This window comes from Diadema antillarum, unplaced genomic scaffold, assembly GCF_040938485.1.
Source record: "Diadema antillarum isolate AM-2024a unplaced genomic scaffold, OU_Dant_1.0 seq00002583_RagTag, whole genome shotgun sequence".
In the NCBI taxonomy this organism is placed as follows: Eukaryota; Metazoa; Echinodermata; class Echinoidea; order Diadematoida; family Diadematidae; genus Diadema; species Diadema antillarum.
The window spans coordinates 1-21047 of record NW_027273183.1 but is presented as its reverse complement, the minus strand read 5'-3'; the positions used below and the strand labels follow the sequence as shown (position 1 = coordinate 21047).

The following is a 21047-nucleotide window of genomic DNA, read 5'->3' as shown; positions in this document are numbered from 1 at the left end:
GATTGAGTCAACTGATATTCGCCCAAATTAACAAATTGCAAAAATTTTGCCTTCCGAAACATAAATGATTATAATGCGCTATAATAGTGTAATTGATACAAGGTGGCAGATCAATTAAGTGATTTGCCCCGAGAACTATATTGTACTGTAGAACAAGACATGTTAAATTCACAAATGTCGCAACAGCCAAGATTTGCGATATTAAAATGCAAGTTCTTGTCTTTACAGTATGCGTTGAATGCCAGTGACAACTTGCAAAAGTTTTCATTCCGCATAAATATCTTATTTTACAGTATTTGAGATCATGCACTATTTCTGCAATATGAATGGCTCAAAATATTGTATTGGCAAAGGTACTCATGATCCGTGTATTTACTTCCTCTTTACTTTCTCTTGGGACAGTCCCTTCGTTTGAGCAACGCCGCTCTGGGACAGACCACGACAGGGAAACTTGTCAACATCCTGTCCAACGATGTCAACCGATTCGACCTGGTAAGAACAGAGAATTCCATGCCATGGCAGGGGGCTCTCCCTCTCTCCCTCCCTACTCCCCTCTCTGCATCAGTCAACACTGGGCGATTTCAAGTTTGGTGCTAGTGCTAGTGCTATCTCCCACACAACTGCCTTAAATCGAGCTCCAACACCGATGGTTTTGATTAATGCAACGATTCCATCAAATTATCGATCTCCAGCACTATATGTTGGCATCACACCACTGTGAAGTCCGCACCAAAAAGTAGTGACTGCACATTATTACAGCCAAATATTAAAAGATGTAGCCATGACAGCGTTGTTTAGACTCATAACGAGGAAGACTGATTGAACTGCTACAAATTTCATCCCTTCTTTGAAATATAATTATCTGGATTTGCTCCCAGGCTCAAATTTATGTAGCCATGTTTGAAGCGTTCGTGTGTATGTTTATATGTGAGCTACCATTGCATTTAATAGCAAAGACTTTGTACATTTTACGTGTGTCTATTATGAAGTGAATGTGAGTCTTGCAAGGTAATGCTAATAGCGGAGCTCAGTTCTGCAGACAACATTCAACACCGAGCCCAGTCCCAGCAACCGGAAATACGTCATAATTTTGAGGTCAATCTCCCAAAATGACTGATTTCAAGTGCAGTTTTATTTGTGCTAGTGCTGAGAAAGCACGAGCACTAGCACTAGAACCTAACTTGAACTCAACCAATGTGTCTACTTGGTGATTTGACAAAACAAGGCATGTTTGTTTCAGTGATTTCAAGATCTCTAAGATTTTTTATTTTACGGGAAAATGTTCCTCTCCAGTTGAATAAGTCGCATGAGAACAATAATGCTATAATAACACAATATCAGTTGCGTAATGACAGAAATGCAAAATATCAATCTAATAGGTTCTCTGGAAATACTAGTCTCTAGAACTTTCTTGATTTTGGTTGTTACGATATGTATAATTATTAGTAATTGATTTACACCAATCCTGTACACTGCCTGTAATCGGCAAAGTCTGCCACAGCAGTACCCACTGATCTTTCACACTAGAGTGAATCGCCTGCAGCTTGTTGGAAAATGTGATTGCTATTTTGGGATGGATCATAACGTAACGGGAATAAAAGTCTTGTGCATGCGTTCAGAATCATTTTACACTTTTGATCTCAAATTACTCCTTAACAACTTGTTATCCTGCAAATTGTGTCAGCAAGACAAGTTTCTTGGTACATCCTTCTGATGAATTGCAAGCAAATTCCAATTTGGGGAACATGAATATTTCGCCCTTCTGAGAAGTATGTTTTTACCTTTAATATGATCTTTGGTTGAACCCTGTAGACCTTCTGTGAAAATGACAAGTGGAAAGTCAACACACAGTAAAACAAGGTTAATGTTTCAATATTCCCTATGTCATTCTTATGTTTACACATAAGTGATTTCCAATCCCCCCCCCCCCCCCCCCCCATGGTTCTGTCTTGACACATAGCATTCAAAGAATGAAAGGAAATTCCTTTATAGCTTGGCAAATGTAGTTTTAGAAAAAAGCAAACAAACAGTGACAAAGGTCTGTATTTGTTTTTGTTGTAGTTCACCCGTGTCAATGCTCTGTTCAAATAATCATTCTGTACAAACAAAGACATTATGTGACTGGTACACATTGTAAAAAAAATTAGGTCTAGGTTCATGCAAACAAACTGTGACCTTGTAAGGAAGCTATTATGAGGACTTTATTAGCTCACCCGAGCCGAGGGGTATTTTTTGCAGAGCCTTTTCTTTCAAGGACAAGTTCACCTTTACATACATACAGATTGAGAGAATGCAGCAATATCAGTGACAGTTTGAGGAAAATCAGAAAATCCATTCAAAATGTATGAATTTTTTAGTTTCAGTGCTATCACTGCTGGATGAACAGAGCATTACCATCAACATGCGTAGAATGATAAGGAAATACAAAGAGAACTCCATAAAATTTTATTTATTTCCATAAAAAGTACACATTCCTTTGACTTGTTTAATGATGCTTGTTAACCCTAACTAGGCCGGGCTATTTAGGTAGATCATAGAGCCGGGGGAGGGGGGGGGCCTCCCAGGCCCCCCCTCCAGATCTCGGCCGTCGACCGCGCGATCGCGACAAAAATTGGCACACACATTGCCTATGACGTAATCTACGGTACCACAAAGTTAAATTTTTTTAAAATTATCATTTATGCTAAATTATGCTAATTTATGCATAATGATGCATGAAATCAGACAATTTGGAATAAATCACTAAATAAATCTCAAAATGGGCACATTTTTAGTGTAAATATTCTTTTTAGTGTCCTGAGCAAATATAAGATTAAAAAATTGCGGCATCAGAAAAAATTTCTTAGGTATTTTATTGTATTTTGAATTTCTTATGTATTTCTTTGTTTTTTCGACTTTATGTTCTTCATTGTTTTTTTCGATGAAACTTGTCCGCGACGTTGTTCCAAACAAGAAAATATGCTATTAATTGATTTTAATCAATAAAACCCCCAAATAATCATGCTTTAATGAAATTTGCCTGTAAGCACAGTTTGCATTGAAATTGTACACAAATTCACGTTTTTGAGCAATTTTTGGTCGGATATGCACGTACATATTTATGCGCAACTTCGGAACCGCGTGCTCGGGCATCGCAAATTTGGTGTCAAAAGATGCGGGAGACTCAAAAGAAAAAAGTCATGAAACGTCGCAGCGATAGCTTTTCGCGTTAGCGATATATCGCGCGGAACGTCGAGGGGGGGGGGGGCCTCGGAGGCCCCCCCCCCCCCCCCCCCCCGGCCTAGTTAGGGTTAAGGGTAATATTCCTCCTGCCTTCTGAAAGAGGCAAGTCAAGTGCTCTATAATGCAAGAAAAGTGAAAATATGTTGAATTTTCTTTATATTTTCTTCATTTCATTCTACGCATGTTACTAGTACATCACAAACTGTATTCATAACTTTTGAACAGAATGTCAGATTTTTCCTCAAACTTTCACTGATGTGTTTTACTTGTATGGCTGCATTCTCTCAATCCGCATGTATATTAAGATGAATGTGTCCCTTAACCCTAAAAGGGCCGGGCTTTTTTGCTATGCTCAGACCGGGGGATGGATTCCGCCATAACTCTAACCCCATATCTGCCGATCGATGGGATATTTCATAGTTCGCGCAAATGCTGCAATCACAGTTTGAAGGGATGATCCATAGCAGGAGTGACTGGGAAGTTGATATCATTTAAAGAGCTCTTTATAGCCGTGAATTCTGACCTAACGTCCTCACAGTCTCTTACTTAGCTTCCTGTCACTGTTGTTTGGAATGGTATTCACTTTTGAAGTTCACAGGCAACAATAGTTGTACATCTATAGATGTGAGACCAGGCTACTCCGCAGCTATGTATTAGTTTTTGTTCAATATTTCTTCATATTTGTGAGCATATTATCATATGATTTATATACCATTTGAAAGCTAATTACATCATGAAGACTTCAAAAATGAAGATTTTCTTTCCATACAGAGACTATTTTTATTTTTCATAAGTGTTTTCTTTTGAAAAAAGTGATTTCTTTTCAAAAGAGTGATCATAGTAGATGTGCAGCTTAAACGTCCATATATTGCACATCATAAATGTTTATTTCATATGTAAATATATATATCATGCGATGTCACATAATTCCTCTGTGGACTGTTGAGTTACATCTTATATTGAAGACCATCATATCCTGTTTCAGTTGATATGCAGTTTTCCATACTTTTTTTCTCATAAGTGTCGGTGATATCAATTTGAAGTTGAGACAGCACAGTTGTGTGAACTCATTTGAAATAGCCTCCGGCACCAAACATATAACATAAACTGCGTTACACCAGCAGATATGGGTTAAAATCTAAATTTTTCTAAGCCTTGTTGCTATGCCTCTACTTTCCCATAACCTTTACTTTCCCATACCCTTTAAACCCTCAAATTATAGACCTTAGAGCTTTATCAACGGCTTCATTTTGAAGAGTATTTCTTTCGAGTGTGCTTGGAACAGTAGGCATTAGTAGCGGTAGTGGTTCTGGTAGTAATTTACAGTAGTAATAGGAGGAGAAGGAGGACAGGTGGTGAGGAGAAGCAGTATTCTCATCATTATTCATCGTTGATGTCTCCTTTTCCAGGTGATGCTCTTTATCCATTACCTATGGATTGGCCCCATGCAGCTAGTGGTCCTACTCATCATCCTCTACCGCAGCATGGGTCCGTCCTGTCTCGTTGGCTTCACCATCCTCATTGCCCTGGCCCCCCTCCAGGGCTGGATGGGAAAAATCTTCTCCAAACTCAGGTATAAAGTAGTCATCAGTTTATGAGTTTTGTACCTTTGTCATGGCTCCATAAAGCAGAGTAAGTGCAGGCATGATATTCTGTAGATTTAATCTGATTTCAGATTTTTTTTTTTCTCTCAAGTATATAGACATTTTGCTTTTTCCTTGTATCAAAATCACCTGAAAATTTTAATTCCCAATTTTTTCAACAAGCCTCAATATCATCCCTGGTAAGGTTGATATGATAATGATGTCAGTAGTGGAGATGGGTGATAGTGATGAGGATGATAAAGAGGATCATTGCTTGGCCCTGCTCCAATGTCGGATGGGGAAGTTCTTCTAGCTTAATAGATTAGCTCTGCATCAATTTCTGCTTCCTCATGGCTCTGCTGATCACCATCAGGGTGATATTATTGACGGTGCTAAAGTGATGGTGATGATGATGGTGGTGGTGGTGATAGTGATGATGGTGGTGGTGGTGGTTGTGTTTTGGCGGTGGTAGTGGTGATGACGAAGATGATGATGACGGTGATAATGACGATGACGGTGATGACAATGATGATGATAATGATGATGGTGATGACGATGATGATGGTGGTGGTGATGATGATGGTGATGATGATGATTGTTGCAATGACTTCATCTCATTTCCTTGGTTCAGCTGCAGCCCTGGTTGGGACAAATTTTCTCTCTCATCTTGGGTTAACTATTCATTAGAGTCTGATTGTGTCGGTGCTCATGGTTCATGCGGAGTAGAGTGAGGTTGATGGTAGTGATACCAGTGATTGAGATGATAATAATGATAATGGGAAAAAGTCTTCGCCCAGGCTTGGGTGACCAATCATCAATTTATTACTGTCCTGCATCTATGAGGCATAATAAAGATAATATTGACTGTGTTCATGGTAACTCTTGAAGTGCGATATCGATGATGACAATGATAGTTATACCAACTTAATACTTTTTACTTCTTGTTATTTCCACTGTTGAATTCGTCAGCGCAAGAGAAGTAGCAATGATGGTAGTTCATTAGCATCATTTTGATTATTTCCTTGTTCTGCCTTAGAGGGAAGACAGCTCTGCTGACGGATGAGCGAGTGCGAATCATGAATGAAATCATCTCCGGGATGCGAATCATCAAGATCCACGCATGGGAAAACCCCTTCTCAGAGCTGGTAAAGAAATCCCGGAGGTAAGAAGGTTTGCTCTGCCCACTGAAACCATGGTTTGGAGCAGGTAGTGGTTAATTATGACCAGACTCACAGGAAGAAGATGTTGTTGTTGTTGGTGGTGGCGGTGGGGTGTTGTTTTTTTTAGGGGGGTTGGGTGGGGGAGGAAAGCATTGTTGAAAAGAAGTGATGTGCAGATTATCATATGTGACCGTGCATCACAAAACGAACAAAAAGTCGCCCCCCTTGATTTTACAGGAGGACTCAAAAAAGGTGAAATGGGACAACCGAGTCAATCTTGAGTTTTTCATATTTTCTGAAAGAGCTATCCTTCTTCTACGTTGTTCTTAAGTTTGGGGTCATAACATGAATGGGAAAGTGTGTTTTGAGCAGTTTTTCTACAACCCTTTTTGGGGGGAGAGTAGAACGATATGTATTGATAGTTGATTGATTGATTGATTAATATTTGACAGTTTATTTGTGATATGATATGCATATTTTGTGTTGCAGTAATGTAAACTCCAACTCTTAACCTGACATTCGTTTTCAATGAAACGATGGACCTGGTTCTTTTGTATACATGTCATTCTAACAACAATATTCCTTGAACTTGAATAAAGTCATGATTAAACAACAACTTGAAATCCTTTGCATACTCTTCACTTCCAAGTCTAATAACTTTTGAAAGGATAATGCTACTGCTTTGAAAGTTGGCATTAATCATGGACAGAATGTGTTAACAGAGCATGCTTAATTTCAGCTTAATCTGATAATCCCTTCAATGCTGTTGCTCCGGTGGTTTACATCCTGTGTTTTGTCCCTTTCATCGCACAGCTAGCATGGCTTGGTAAAGAGTAAGCGCTTGAATAGACCCTGTACTTCAGAGCCTCTTTTCTCGGTTCACACTTTTCCAGAGTGTGTGCTTTCTTTCCAGTATTTAGATAGGTTAGGAGAGTCCATTTGAATTGAGTTATACATCATTTTAAAGCTTAGAGTCTGCTCTTTCAGAATTTGCCCTTAACTAAAAATCCATGTCCGGCGACTTTTTGTTCATTTTGTGATGCAGGGTCACATATATCTTTATCAGTGCTCTGCAAATTTTACAGATTCTTTGAGTGTATTAAAGATATTATAAAGTTTTAGTACCTCAAAAGTTTCCCTGAATTTCTTTGTCTTAGTTTGTGTTTCAGGTTAAAGTACCTTTCATGTAACTAACACTGTGAGACTTACTCGCCCCAAAGTACTCTCACGTCTTAGTAATCATGCAATTAACTGCGACCAGCAGCCCAATACGCATAGTGTAATGGGGCTTCGCATTGTAGCATTCAGGATCATGACAGATTTAGTATCGCGGGTAAATATCAACCTGAAATCCAAAAATTTCTTCAATTTGAAGACTTACCAATTAAGTTGAAGTATTGAAAGCAGGCTTCGGGCAACGTTTGGTTCTGCCAATAGTCCCTTTCTGTTCGAATTGATGACTGAATGTGACTCGGTCGAGAGGACCTTGGGAGAGCTACATACACTGAATACTACGGCCAGCGCATGCACACACATCACATGCGCACAAATTTCAAATCTGTGAACGGATAAGATGTTTTTCACCAAACAATTCTTGAACAGTCAATATGAATATGCAAATGAGTAAGTTAGAGCTGTCATTACCTCACAGCTTGCCATGCAGTTTGTGAAAGTTTCTATTTTTCCATTTTTTTTTTTGTTCAAACAATTTACATCAACTGTTTGAGAACTGTTGTGCAAAATTCACAAATCTTGTCAACTTGAAACTTTGCTTCTTTAATCCGATTTTGATAAAATTTTCATTGTTGTGCTTGTAATTTATTTATTTGTTGTTATTTTTTTTCATTAAATCAAGTTATTTCTGGTCAAGAATTGACCTTAAAGGAGTTGTATAGCATTGGTTGAGACCTGACTTCAGGTTTCTAACAATGTTTTGGTGAGGTAATGAGAAACCTCTCATGAAATATGAGAGAGCATGTAATTCCAGAAGAGATTCAAATTTCACTTGGTGAAAATTGGTTTTGAAATGGCTGAGATGTCCAAAACAGAGCAACCTTTATAAAAGGTGGGACCCACTTTTATTAGGATTGCTTTGTTTTACTTTGTTTTTGTATGTCTCAGCCATTCCAAAACCAATTTTCATCTCATAAACACTGAATTCCCCATAGTGTGCTCTGTATTTTTTTCGTAAGTGATTTCTTGGTATTTGCAAAAGGTTCAAAGCTATTAATCCTTATCTCCACCAATACTATACCATCCCTTTAAATGTTGCTTGTACTCAATGAGTCTTGCCATCCTTCCTAGATCACACACATACAAAAAAACATTCATTTCACTTTGCTGCATTCGTAGGAAAGAAATAATCAAGATTCTGTCCTCCACCTGTCTGCGTGCCTTCAACCTCGCGTTTTTCTCCATGGCGGCAGTGATCATCTCGTTCGCAACGTTCACCGTGTATGCCTTCACAGGCCACGTGCTGCAGCCCAGCATCGTGTTCCTGGCGATCCCGCTCTTCAATGCCGTTCGCCTGACAGTCGTGCTCTTCATCCCGTATTGCATCATGTACTGCAGTGAGGGGCTCATCTCCATCAAACGCATCCAGGTGAGGCACGGGGCGGGTAACCATACAAACCAAAAACTAACTAGTGTTCTCCTTAATGGTCCGTAAATGACTATCATTTATCCAGTGATAGCAGCATTTGTTTTTCTGTTATCTAAATATAACAAAGCAAACAAGCCTGATGAGTTTTTATGTTCTTTATGTGATATCCATATACGTGGAAGCATGAGTGCAGTATCTATCACATTCACTAAACTAATATCTGTTGTAATATTCTGATGATATAAATTTAATTATTGGAAGAAAATTTAGATACGACTGCTAATATAGCTTCTACCATCTGACTAGGAAAAATTGATGAAGAAATGAAATAGCTACGCTTCCATAGTATACATAAATTTATATATTGCTTTCTGGTTGCTGTTTACAGTGAATTCAAAACTGTAACCAAATCTGGGTTCATAATATTGCTCATACACTGTACCCTTGATATGTGGACAGTACTTCCCATTGACAAGATGTGAATGTCTGCAGTTGATGCCAGTGTAACTTTGCATGGCAATGCTTCAAAGAATACAATTGATTGATGATCACATCGTTTGGGCTCCACACAGGGCTTCCTCGTGATGGACGAACTGAAGACGCTCAAACGTTCACCGTCGGTTTCCTCCATTTCGTCGGACGCCAACCTTCCCGTCGCCGAGCAGATCGGCGAACCCTTGGAGGAGGATGAGATGGAGGAGAAGAAGAAGGAGCAACGAGAGAAGGGAGTGGAGGAGACCAAGATGGAGAACCACAACCATGTCGACGTCGACGTCGGATTCCGTTCCGGCGCAGACGAAGACCGCGAGCAATTGAAACATCTTGTGGATGGCCATGTCGGGAGCAAGGAAGAGGGGGAAGGGAACCGGGAGGAGGAGGATGCAGTGGACCCGGAGGATCTTGATGGTGGATTGAAGATGGAGGTGGCGGAAGAGGGAGTCACTCTCTGCCTCCCATCTCCCCTTTGCCAGGAGGATGAGGAGAGGGAGGTCTTTGTCAGGAATCTGCAAGGGTCATGGGAGATGGAGGTGAGGGTCACTCTCTTCTAAGGTTGAGGGGGTGGGGGGAGTGCCCAGTGCTGCTTGCTCACACTCAACAAAGTCAAAGTCAGCCACCGTGGGGCTTCTCTAGGCACAAGTAAGGTATGTGACAGCCCTGCTCAAAATCCACAAACGAGTTGGCCAAAATGAATTTCCACCTTCCTACATTGATTAGTGGGATAAACTCTAAGTTTTAGAATGATATATAGAATGAGTTGAACCATCCTAACCCATTAGAAAAATGATTCAAATAAGAGAGGGTTAGGAGGTGCGGTTTCATAGAAAAAGAGAGGAGAATAGAGGATTTCCAAATAGAGCCACTCAGGCGTGTTATGCACCAGTATCAATGAAAATATGTTCTATTTCACAGTGAAACAATACCTGTCCCCCCAAAAACAATAACAAAACCAAAAAAAAAACAAAACAAAACAAAACAAAACAAAGCAAAACAAAACAAAAGAAGAGAAAAAGGCCCAGAAAAAAATGCCAATATCTCACCTAAAACAAATTTACCTAAAAAAGTAAAACAAAGTCGTCCTAATAAAAAGTAAATCCCACCTTTTATTACGACCTCTTTGTTTTGGATACCTCAGCCATTTCAGAACCAATTTTCATCAAATAAACTTTGAATTCCTCTTTAATACAAAAACTCCATCTCGACCCAAACCATAACATCACTTTAAGTACCCGTCAAAATTATTAAAAAAAAGGGGGACTGTTTCATGTGCTTGAGACTGGTATTCAGTGAGGATTCATTTTTACATCAAAATTACAATTTTTTTTTCATTTGCTGCAATGAGAAGTAAACAGTTTCATAAAAGTTAACATCCGATTGCAGAGTTCTTGGGCGATTACCCCCTGAACAATTACCCCTTACCCTTTCCCTGACCCTAACCGTAATCCTAAACCTAATCCTAACCCCAACCCAAACTTTTAACCCTAAACCTAGCCCTAACCCTAACCCTAATCTTTCCTCTAACTTTATCACTAACCAGTATTTAGCCAGGCGTAATTGTCCTCATTTGGTAATTGCCCTGATACGCAATTGCAGATATATTTTCTCTACCCTTCTCATTCATTTTTCTTTCCTTATATGTGTACTTTATTTTTTCTTTATACATTTTCTAGTCACAGGGAGAGGGTAGCTTCTTCTCTCTGAAACATATCAGCTTCCGTGTGAAGCCAGGTGAACTCGTCGCAGTCATTGGACCGGTTGGAGCTGGCAAGGTGAGAGCTCGGCAAGCCCGATCAGATTTTTGTGTTTGAAATCTGTCACCAGGTGTATACGGCAGGAGATTAAGATATGTTTCCAAAAATGTGTATCTTTTTAATACTGTCTTTAGTATCTTTTTAATACAGCAAGCCTGATAAGATTTTTCTGTTAGAAATCTGTCACCAGGTGTATACTGCAGGAGAGTAAAATATGCTTCCAAAAATGTATATCTTTTTAATACTGTCATTCCCTTTCTTCCTTTAGCTTTTTTGTATAAAAGTCTGCAAGGTAATTAAGAAAGACTTTTTGTCATTAGTATATTGCTGTTTGTGTGAAGAGAAACCAAAGAGAAAATTGCTGACATTTATAGTATTTATCAAGTACTCAAATGTATGTAAGTTTCTTGCATGAATTTTATCTCTTTGGGCATTTTAATGATGGTCAGTGCTTATTGCTTTAAATTGTCCAATCCACTGAATCAATAATACTGTAAACATCAATATTTTTGTGCAATCGATTGTTTGTGCTGAGAGTGGCCCAAAAAATATTTGCGTGTTCTTGTTCACATTGCATGATCAATGTACACGTGTCAGTGCGTTAAAAATTTACAAATACAACTGCGAAGATAATTTTGTGGGTTTTGAAATTCCCTCTGGCCAAAATGAGCAAAAATTAATGTACCGCAAATATTTCCACGTTAACAGTAGTAAAGCAGTGGTCTCGTGCACGCATGTACAGTAGTTCACGCATGCCGGAACAGTGGCTGTGTTACATCCAGTGCGTTGAGTGATGTATCATTACAGAGCATGAACCTGGCAAAAGATAGAGCAAATGTCCTTTCGTGGAGATGGTAGGAGTTTTTTAGATGAAAATAGTAAATACTGTGATATATGTGTTTGAGTAGTATATCTGTCATGTAGCCACCCCCCCCCCCCTCAAAAAACAGAAGTTCTGAAATTTTGTCAAATGCTCTGTTTTAAATATCATCATGATTACTTTCATTCTAGCAAGATATTTTCTTATCTCCTGTTAGTTAGCTTTAACCCTAAAAAGGCCGGGGGGGGGGGGGGGGGTTGAATCAACCCCCCCCTCGACATTTTTCGCGACTACTCCACCGCGCGAAATTTTTTGACCGCGCCGTTCGCTGACTTTTTACTTTCAAGTCTCGCGCATCTTTTGACACCATTTTCGCGAAAATCGTGCATACCGTTACGACGCTGCATAACGTTTTATACATGCCTGTCAGACCAATAATGGCTCAAAAACGTGATTTTGTGTGTAAAGTCTATGCAAATTGAGTTTTCTCTTCTTATTCATAAAGATATGATTATTTTCACTTTTATTGGCTGAAACTAATTAATTTTAGCATAATTATGCTTGATATAGGTTCTATCATAAATTTTGCGGTAAAAAAATTGTAAAACAAAAGGTCAAAAAACAAAGAAATACATAAGAAATTCATAAAACAATAAAATACATAAGAAATTGATTTTGATACCAAATTTGTTTTTCAAGTACATTGTTAGGAATGCTACAAAGAATGTTTTCACCAAAAATTAGGATTCTAGGAGCTTTAATTTCTGATTTAGAGCAAAATGTATGATTTTATGCATATATTAACATAATTAATTATTATGACGAAAATTTCCATTTCTTTTTGTATAGCTTGGTAGATTACGCCACAGGTAATGCACGTGCCAAATTTCATGGCGATTGCGCGATCGACGGCCGAGATCTCAGGGGGGGGTTTGAATCAACCCCTCCCCGGCCACAGAACACTCAAAAAAGCCCGGCCTGGTTAGGGTTAAAATCAGAGCACGTATCAGTGCATAGTGATACCATTATATCTCCATTCAATGTAATTCCCTATTCTGTTTTGATTTCTTTTATTCAAATTGCCAGTCAACTCTGCTCATGGCGTTGATGAACGAGTTGCCGAAACAGACCGGTGAGGTGATTTACCACGGAAAGTTGGGATACACCGCACAGCAGCCCTGGGTCTTCTCAGGCACGCTTAGGGATAACATTCTCTTCGGCAAGAAGTTTGACGCGGACAAGTACAAGCGAGTTCTGACGGCCTGTGCACTGAAAACTGTACGTCATCTTTTCCATTTGTGTTTTAGGATTGTTAGCCTGTACTGTATGTAAAATAGCCATTCTGTTTGGGGGTGCTTTGATTAATTAATATCTTACACTTTTTGTAGGTGTAGTTGCTATGAATTAGTTTGAAATTAACACATGCTTTGATAGCTACACTGTATTCCTGCGAAAGGAAGAATGCAGATGGTCTGCTACATGTGGCTAAGTGTGAGTTTTAGCTCTTCAGAGCAAGGGACTGTGAACTGTAATTCTGCAGTGTGGCACTTGTTTGTCATTTACCAGTCAACACTTTCAGAATACTTTTCCTGTATTGATTTTGCGCAGATACATATTTGATCTGATGGGGCTTGTTGGGCAGTAAAAAAGATCTATGACGTATGATAATTCAGGTTAAAGCACTCTCACAAAACTGTTGTTAATTCTTCTTTGTGTTTAGATAGAGTTTATTCTTTCAAGGAGTCAGTGGAAAACATTTCTCATAATAGTATATTGACCTTATACAGGGAGTATGCAGTCACACTCTCAGAACTACAATAAAATGAATTGTAATACACATGGTAATTAATTCACTTTACATTTTCATTTTTTTTTGTGTTGTACACATTGATTTAAATTTTGTTTTACAAAGCTAGCAAGCTATGCTTGTTTTGTAGAACACTGGAGGTACCAACATATTACTCTATTGTGTTTAAAATGAATAATTTGATTAGTGATATACTGTTTCCTAACCTTTGACCTTTCACAATTTCTTTTCTTCCTGTAGGACCTTTCTCTCTTGCCTGACAGCGACCTGACCCTGGTGGGTGACAGGGGCATCACGCTGAGTGGAGGTCAAAGGGCAAGGGTCAGCCTGGCGAGGGCGGTGTACCACGACGCAGACTTCTATCTCTTAGACGATCCACTAAGTGCGGTTGACTCAGCAGTAGGGAGACACCTCTTTGACAAGTAAAGACATTTTAACACACAACAATTTAATCAAAAGATGTAGGAGATCTAGAATACTGTCCCCACGTTCACATTTGACCCCGTGTTGAGGGGACAGTCACGAGATTTCTTACCTTTACGGCTGTCGTCCACACTGCTATCTAGACTGTCCCCTAGCTGCAGGGGCAATTTGGGCTTTGGGCGAGCCATGCCACTTGAAACCAGGCATAACGCATGCGCACATTTGATGAATACAGCTGGATGCTATCATTTGCACCCCAAGGTCACTCTTCCCTCCAAATCTTGCCCCCGGATTCAACTTGCTTTGAGGGGACAAGAGGGCAAGTCCCAGCGAGTGTTTGCTTTATGGTTTTTAAGGAGAAAGTACCACAGCGCGGGACTTACCCCATCGCGGGTACTAATATGAACATGGGATGTGTTCATTAGCTTACCTAGTTTATTGGCTGAAATTTAACTACTACAGTCACTTTATGTCAGTATTATATTGCGTGCACTACATTGTATGTATTTGAAAAGCTGTTTACTTTTTCATATCTGGGAAAACCTGGTAGTCAGATTTTGACTATGAAACTTGCAGGAAACAGTATTGCTGGTACAAGTAGGTGATATGAAGTTGTTCAAATGATTCTGATAATCCTCAAAAGGCCCTGAAGTGAGGAGACTTTAAAAGATCTTCTTCAGATGAAGAAGTAGCACAACCATTTTGTATTCCATGTAGATATTTCTGAGAGGTATGATTATGTTCACGACAGTGGCAGTAGTGGTCCAGTCAGTCAATAGTAACACAGAGGACAAATTAACAAGTTGAAATTTTCTTCATTAAAAATGAGATCTTGGTGATTGGGGGCATAGGAGCGATCATCCTGGGGGTTTACATGTTTATATATAAATAGATGAATTGTACATGTGTTCCTCATTTCTGTCGAGGAGTAGGGTCCAATGCAATGCCCTAAAAAGTCAATTTTGACATTGTATGCAAATAGATGGCTCTCCTTTTAACCTTCTCATTCTCAGGTCCTTTTCCATGAATCTTCACTTCTTAGATATGTTTTAGGTTTGCCAGCCAATCTGTTTTGCAGACTCCTTATTTCTCAGATCTTTGAAATTATCTTAAATTCATAGCACCTTCATGTCTAACCTCAGTCCTCTCAGCCTCTTTGTTAATCACACCATGGTCAAGGTCCTTTTTCCTGGAACCCTTTTGATATCCTAGTCCTTTTTTTTTGCTAATCTTTGAGTTCATAGAGCCTTTGTGTTTAATTTGCCATTCTCAGAAATTGTTGTTTACCATGTCATTTTGGAGCAAAGAAAAAAAAAGTGAAACGAAAAGACTCAACAAAAACCAACCTCTTATTTCTGTAGGTGTATAAAAGAGTACTTGAAGAAGAAACCGGTCATCCTTGTCACCCATCAGCTTCAGTACCTGGATGCTGCGGACCGCATCATCGTCCTCAAAGAGGTGTGTGTCGATGGGTTGTTGGGGGGAAAGCTACAGTGGTCTGTACACATCTCACTCGAAAACAATTGTGGTAGTGTTTGATGATTGTTGGTAATTTATGGTACACAGTGCAAGACAGCTCTGTATAAGAGTTGTTTGGTATTCTTTTTTTAGTAAATATTGAGAAGAGCTGAGCGGATTTTGGGTTCTGCAATTCTATGCCCGTAACTACTGTTTTATGTAGTTATGCCTCCGCCACGAAGTGGTGCCGGAGGCATTATGTTTTCGGGTTGTCCGTCCGTCCTTCCGTCCGTCCGTCCGTCCGTCCTTCCGTCCGTCCGTAATGAATTTTGTGGACAGGGTAACTATCAAAACCTTTTGAGGTATCCTAATGAAACTTGGCATGTATGTGTATTAGGGGGTGAAGTTGTGCCTATCAACTTTTGGGTGCACATGCTCAAGGTCAAAGGTCAAAAGGTCAAGGTCAAATGCTTAAAATTTCACTATTTCCCCCATATCTATGCAATGCCTGAAGATATTTTCTTGAAACTTAGTGTATACATGTATTACCCAATTAAGATTCTCTGGTAAAAGTTTGGGGTCATGAGGTCAAAAGGTCAAAGGTCAAAAGGTCAAGTAAAATGTTAACATTTCACTTTTTTCTCTCTATCTTGGAAATTGTTCGAGGTATCTTTATGGAACAAAGTATATATGCATGTACTGACTGGCAGTGGTTATCTAGGGAATTTGGGGTTCGTGGGGTCAAAGGTCAGTGGTCAAAGGTCAAGGGCAATACTTCAAAATTTTACTATTTTCCATATATTTATGCAATGCCAGCAGGATTATTTTTTTAAAACTTGATGTATGCATGTATAACCCACTAGATATTCCCTGGTATTTTTTTTTTCTTTTGCCAAGAAGGTCAAAGGTCAAAAGGTCAAAGATCAAGTGAAAGTGCTGAACTTACTTCTTTCTCCATATCTCGGAAGTGGCTCAAGTTATCTTTAAACTTAGTACATATTTATGTATGTTCTGCCTGACAGTGATTCTCTAATGAATCAAAGGCCAGATGAAAATGGTAACAATTTCCTGTTCAATACAGAAATTGCACTTTTACTCCATACCTTGAAAATTACTCAAGTGTGTAAACTTATTAAAGGGTCAAAGTCGAAGTTAAAGTTCTTAAATCCCCAAATACATGCTCTCCTATTCATCCAATTAAACATAGGTCAAGGAAGGTGAACATTCGATACATTTGTGACAAACATGTCATTTTAATATTTTACCAATTTTGTGAAAATGTAATCACACATTGTCCACATGTACTATAGACCTATTAGGAGAATCATGCATTATGGCAGAGGCATACCAGTCGCCATAGCGACATTTCTAGTTTTGAATTTGGGTTTTATTTTAGTCCTGAAGAGGACTGTTGGCATTAATTTTGTCTGAATTTTGAAAGTGAGCCGATGGTCTATGGGATACAAATAGCCTTTTTTTTTCTTTTAGGAACTCGTCCAACCCCCCTAATAAAAAAACATAGCCCCCACTTATCTGTCCTTCTAAGGGCTACAAACACCGTAGAATGTACTCGCTCATTAAGCAAAAACCAACATTCAAACAAGTGAGGAGCAGTTGGAAGGGCCTGTTTTATGAACATGTTGCGATTATTGTTTGTTACGATGATTGCAGTTACCGCGGCAATGGTGCACGTTCTCACAACTGATTGTTAGTTATCTCACTGTTTCCATAGTGATTACTATCATCAAAGATAGCAGCCATTTCACGTCTCTCTATGAGAGGGGGGTCCCGAATGATCCTACTTCCAACGATGAGATAGTATCGTTATTTTCATCTCCATCTCAGGGGTGCATGGTCGGGTGTGGCAGCTACAAGGAGCTCCAGACATCTGGCGTGGACTTTGCAGCGCTCCTCAAGGAGTACAAGAATGAGGAGGAGCAGGAGACCCTCTCCCGGACCAGCTCCCTCCACTCCATCGCAGGATCGGTGGTCTCCGAGATCTCCGCCTTCCCCGGTGACGACATCACTTTGCAGGCAAGAAGATGATTCTCTAGTCGCATCATCTCCTCTCCGTCTTTCTCTCTCTCTCTCTCTATGTCCCATCCCTCCCCCAACACACACACACACATCTTCTAGTTTTATTCTCTGTTTCTCTTGGAAAATATGAACAAATGATCATTGATGCTACGTTGCTGCTTATTGTATTATGAGTATATGTAAAGTTTCCTAGAGGTTTTCCACAAGGATGCCAGAGGCAGCTTATTCCATTTGACCTGATATCATACGATAATGTAGCCAGAAAACATTCCTTTCTGCAAAAACAGTGATATTTATGCTGTTAGCAAATGGTGACTGTTGCAGCAATTGGCTGTGATGCAAATCTGTGTTGATAAGCTGCTTCATGTTGCCATGGTAACTGTATCCAACCTCCCATATATTAAACCACCAGGTGGATGACCAGGGTAGCCAGCGGTTGAAGGAGACCAAGGAGGAGGGGTCGGTCTCCTCCCACGTCTACTTCAGCTTCTTCAGGGCTGGCGCGGGAATCTTCGGCTTTCTCATCTTCACAGTCTTCAACATTGCCAGTCAGGTGAGGCCGTTAGCTGTGTTCCCTACGGACCATCAAGTTCCTAGCTCCATTGTTTAGATAGGGCCCTTCTTGTTCTCCAAGCTCTAGATTGTCAAAAGATTTAAAACAACTTTAATGTTGGATTATTGCCATTACAAGTGATGTGAAAGGATGCTACCCTCACAGAAACCACATCATCAGGTATGGGTGATTGCATAAGGTGGATACGGGTATATGTGACCAGTATCACTGATTTGTATGATGTTTCTGTCATTGTGCTGCTTTTCGTTTCTTTTGCCAGTGGAAGTGGAAAGTGATTATCTGTATTATTATCAGTAATAAAGAATCTTTAAACTTGAATCTTGGAATCATTTTTGCTGCATTTATTTGCTATTCTTGTTATGGTAATTATTACTTCCTTGCTGACAAGCATTCACCGCTTTCTTAGCTAGAACATCAAAGAAATCAAATATGCGATGCAAATTCAAATCAGATTGTTTTGGGCTCTTGTCTGCAGGCTTTTTTCACCCTGACGGACTGGTGGATATCTCAGTGGGCATTTGCTGAGGAGGAAGCCTGTGGCAAGTTGCTGAACAGCTCCTGCTCGGTGAACACGGTTGTTGGGGTAAGTTGTGACCAGCCGCTTTCTCTACAACAATATTTGCTGTATACTCCATATGCCGGGGAACCTCCTTATGGCAACCTGGCTGGGACCACTGTAATTCCCTCATCATATTGGATATCTTATTGTATCAGGGATTAAAAAAACAAAACAATATAAAAGGAATGGGACTTGTGAAATAACCTCATTATATATCAGGTATCTTGCCGTATGCAACCTTGTTGTAGTTAGTTCTGCTGTATGTTTCGTTTGGTAGTTTCATTTCTATGAATTTTGGGAGTGAACTGATGTTTGAGAAATTACCCATGCTGCTGAATGTTGCCCCCTGTGCCATGAATGCTATGTGTGTTAGGTCCAAGGTGAGAAAACTTGCTTGCTATGCTTTGTCAAAAGCAAATGATCACTTTTTTTGCACTCAAGTTCGGTGGTTCTCAGTGCAAATGTAACCATTCATGGAATTGTCCTAATTTGCTGACAATCATGGTCATGGAATTATCCCACTTTGTTAAAAATCATACTTGTGAAATATTTGGTGCATTCAAATGTGCTCATTTCCACCTGTAGAAATGGGTATCAGTATAATATCTTGTAGATCTTCACTTCTCAGAACTCTTTCAGGCTGGCTGCGATGTCAACCAAAAATAAAACTAGAGAAGCACTCTGAGAGCGCAGACCTCCGCCAAGCATGCAGCTCATTTCCACCACTGATCTTGTTCTTCCATTAGAGATATCAGTGATTTCCACACATCATACGTACTCATAGCATGTGCTGAAAGTCGCCCGATTTCCCAATATAGAAAACCTTTGTTACATCATAAACCCTCAGCTGCACGGTGCGCTTCGCCCTAGCAGAAACTAGAGCACGCACTTTAGTGCGCGCATGCAAACCTCAATATACGCGCAGCCTGAACTCCAAAGTTCATTGACCCTACCTGCCAAAATATCAAAAATCCTTCATGAATTCCCCCAAAATTGTCGGATCACTACCAAAATTTAATCATCTGTTACTTGTATCATTTTAAACCTTTCCTGCAAGTTTCATCCAAATCAGTTAACTACTTTTTGAGTTATTTTGCACATGGACAAACTAACTAACTAACTAACTAACAAACGAACGAACAAACCAACGGTAACGAAAACATAACCTCCTCCCTTGGCGGAGGTAATAAAAAAGTTTAATGTTCAATCTAACTGAGCCTCGGAAGAAAAACAAAAATGGTGGAAGCCAATGAGAAAAGCAGTGGTAGATGATAAGTTTAGCTAACACTGATAGGTGATTGTTCATCAGAACAGTCATTATTCATAGCATAGCAGTTCAATGAGTGCTGTAGTATCACTTTCACACCTGGCCCTTCTGCACCCAAAAGTAGCAGATTGACTTTTTTCTTCTTCTTTTTTTTTTTCAAGCACAGACAGTCTGTTTCAGAGAGCATATATTAGTGAAATCATTTTCAGTCACCACTTTTGCTGGCACCATATGCTGCAAAGAATGTATCAAGTACTATGAGTATCATAGATTAGTATTTCCATCAAACAGATGTTGGCTTATTGTTAAATTCACAGGGTTTTGCTTACTAGTTGTATATTATGATAGGATTCAGCATATTGTCTGATTTTTTTATTTTTTTGGCCTGTAAAGGACAAATTTGATGAAGTCAAATATATTGTCTTGGTTTTGTGTATGTGTTTGTGTTTGTGTGTGTGTTTTTTTATATATCTCACAATTGTCAAAATACCTCTTTTAAATTGTTGTGTTGCAATGATGTGTACCAATCTTTAAAAATTTAACACATGTGCTCTTTAAAGGAAAAGTTTTCTCAGTAAATTTTCATATGTTTAGTAGTTTGAGACAAAATACATATTCGTGGTACAGGTAGACTTCATATTTTATGGAACACTGTGAAGATACACATGTTTAAAAACCCAGTAGTGTGTAGATTCATGGGCGACGTGATTCATTCGCTGCACACTGGGGGACATGCAATTACTGTGAATACCACTGAATGATAAAGTAATGTGCATTGAAGCATACGATCATCAGTAGGAGAAGTAAAGGTTGACTCCAGTAGAGATTTTTCAGCTTTGCGTGTACTTTCATAGAGAACAGTGATGAAGCCGTACGCAATTCTATAAGGCCAAAAAAAAAATTGTTGTATTGGCGTAACCCGCGCGACCCTAAAAATTCCGCCGACCCCATGTTTTTTTATTATTTTTTTTGCTATCGATATCAAATATCTTGTTGATTGCGATCGCGATCGCACAAACCCGGAAGTGGAAATGGCTCTGGGGATATCGGATGTAGGAGGGAGAGATCTAGCGCCTCGCATAAGCCTCGCTTGATCAGTACGTCATCTGTTTCCAACACGGACGCGTACTCTAACAAGATTTATTCAGTGTATACTTAGCATTGTGCACAGTTTTGCCATAGGTTTCTTGTGTGGAGAACTTACACGAATCTGTATATGTGGGACTGTAATAGAGATCGCCGTGTGCGATGAAAAGATTGTACATATGGGTCAGTTTGCTTCTATC

The 21047-nt window shown here is 39.4% G+C and overlaps 1 pseudogene; it reads left to right on the top strand.

The window, feature by feature from the left end:
* Positions 1–402: 402 nt before the first annotated feature.
* Positions 403–18518, top strand: LOC139714975 (ATP-binding cassette sub-family C member 4-like; annotated as a pseudogene).
* Positions 18519–21047: the final 2529 nt, after the last annotated feature.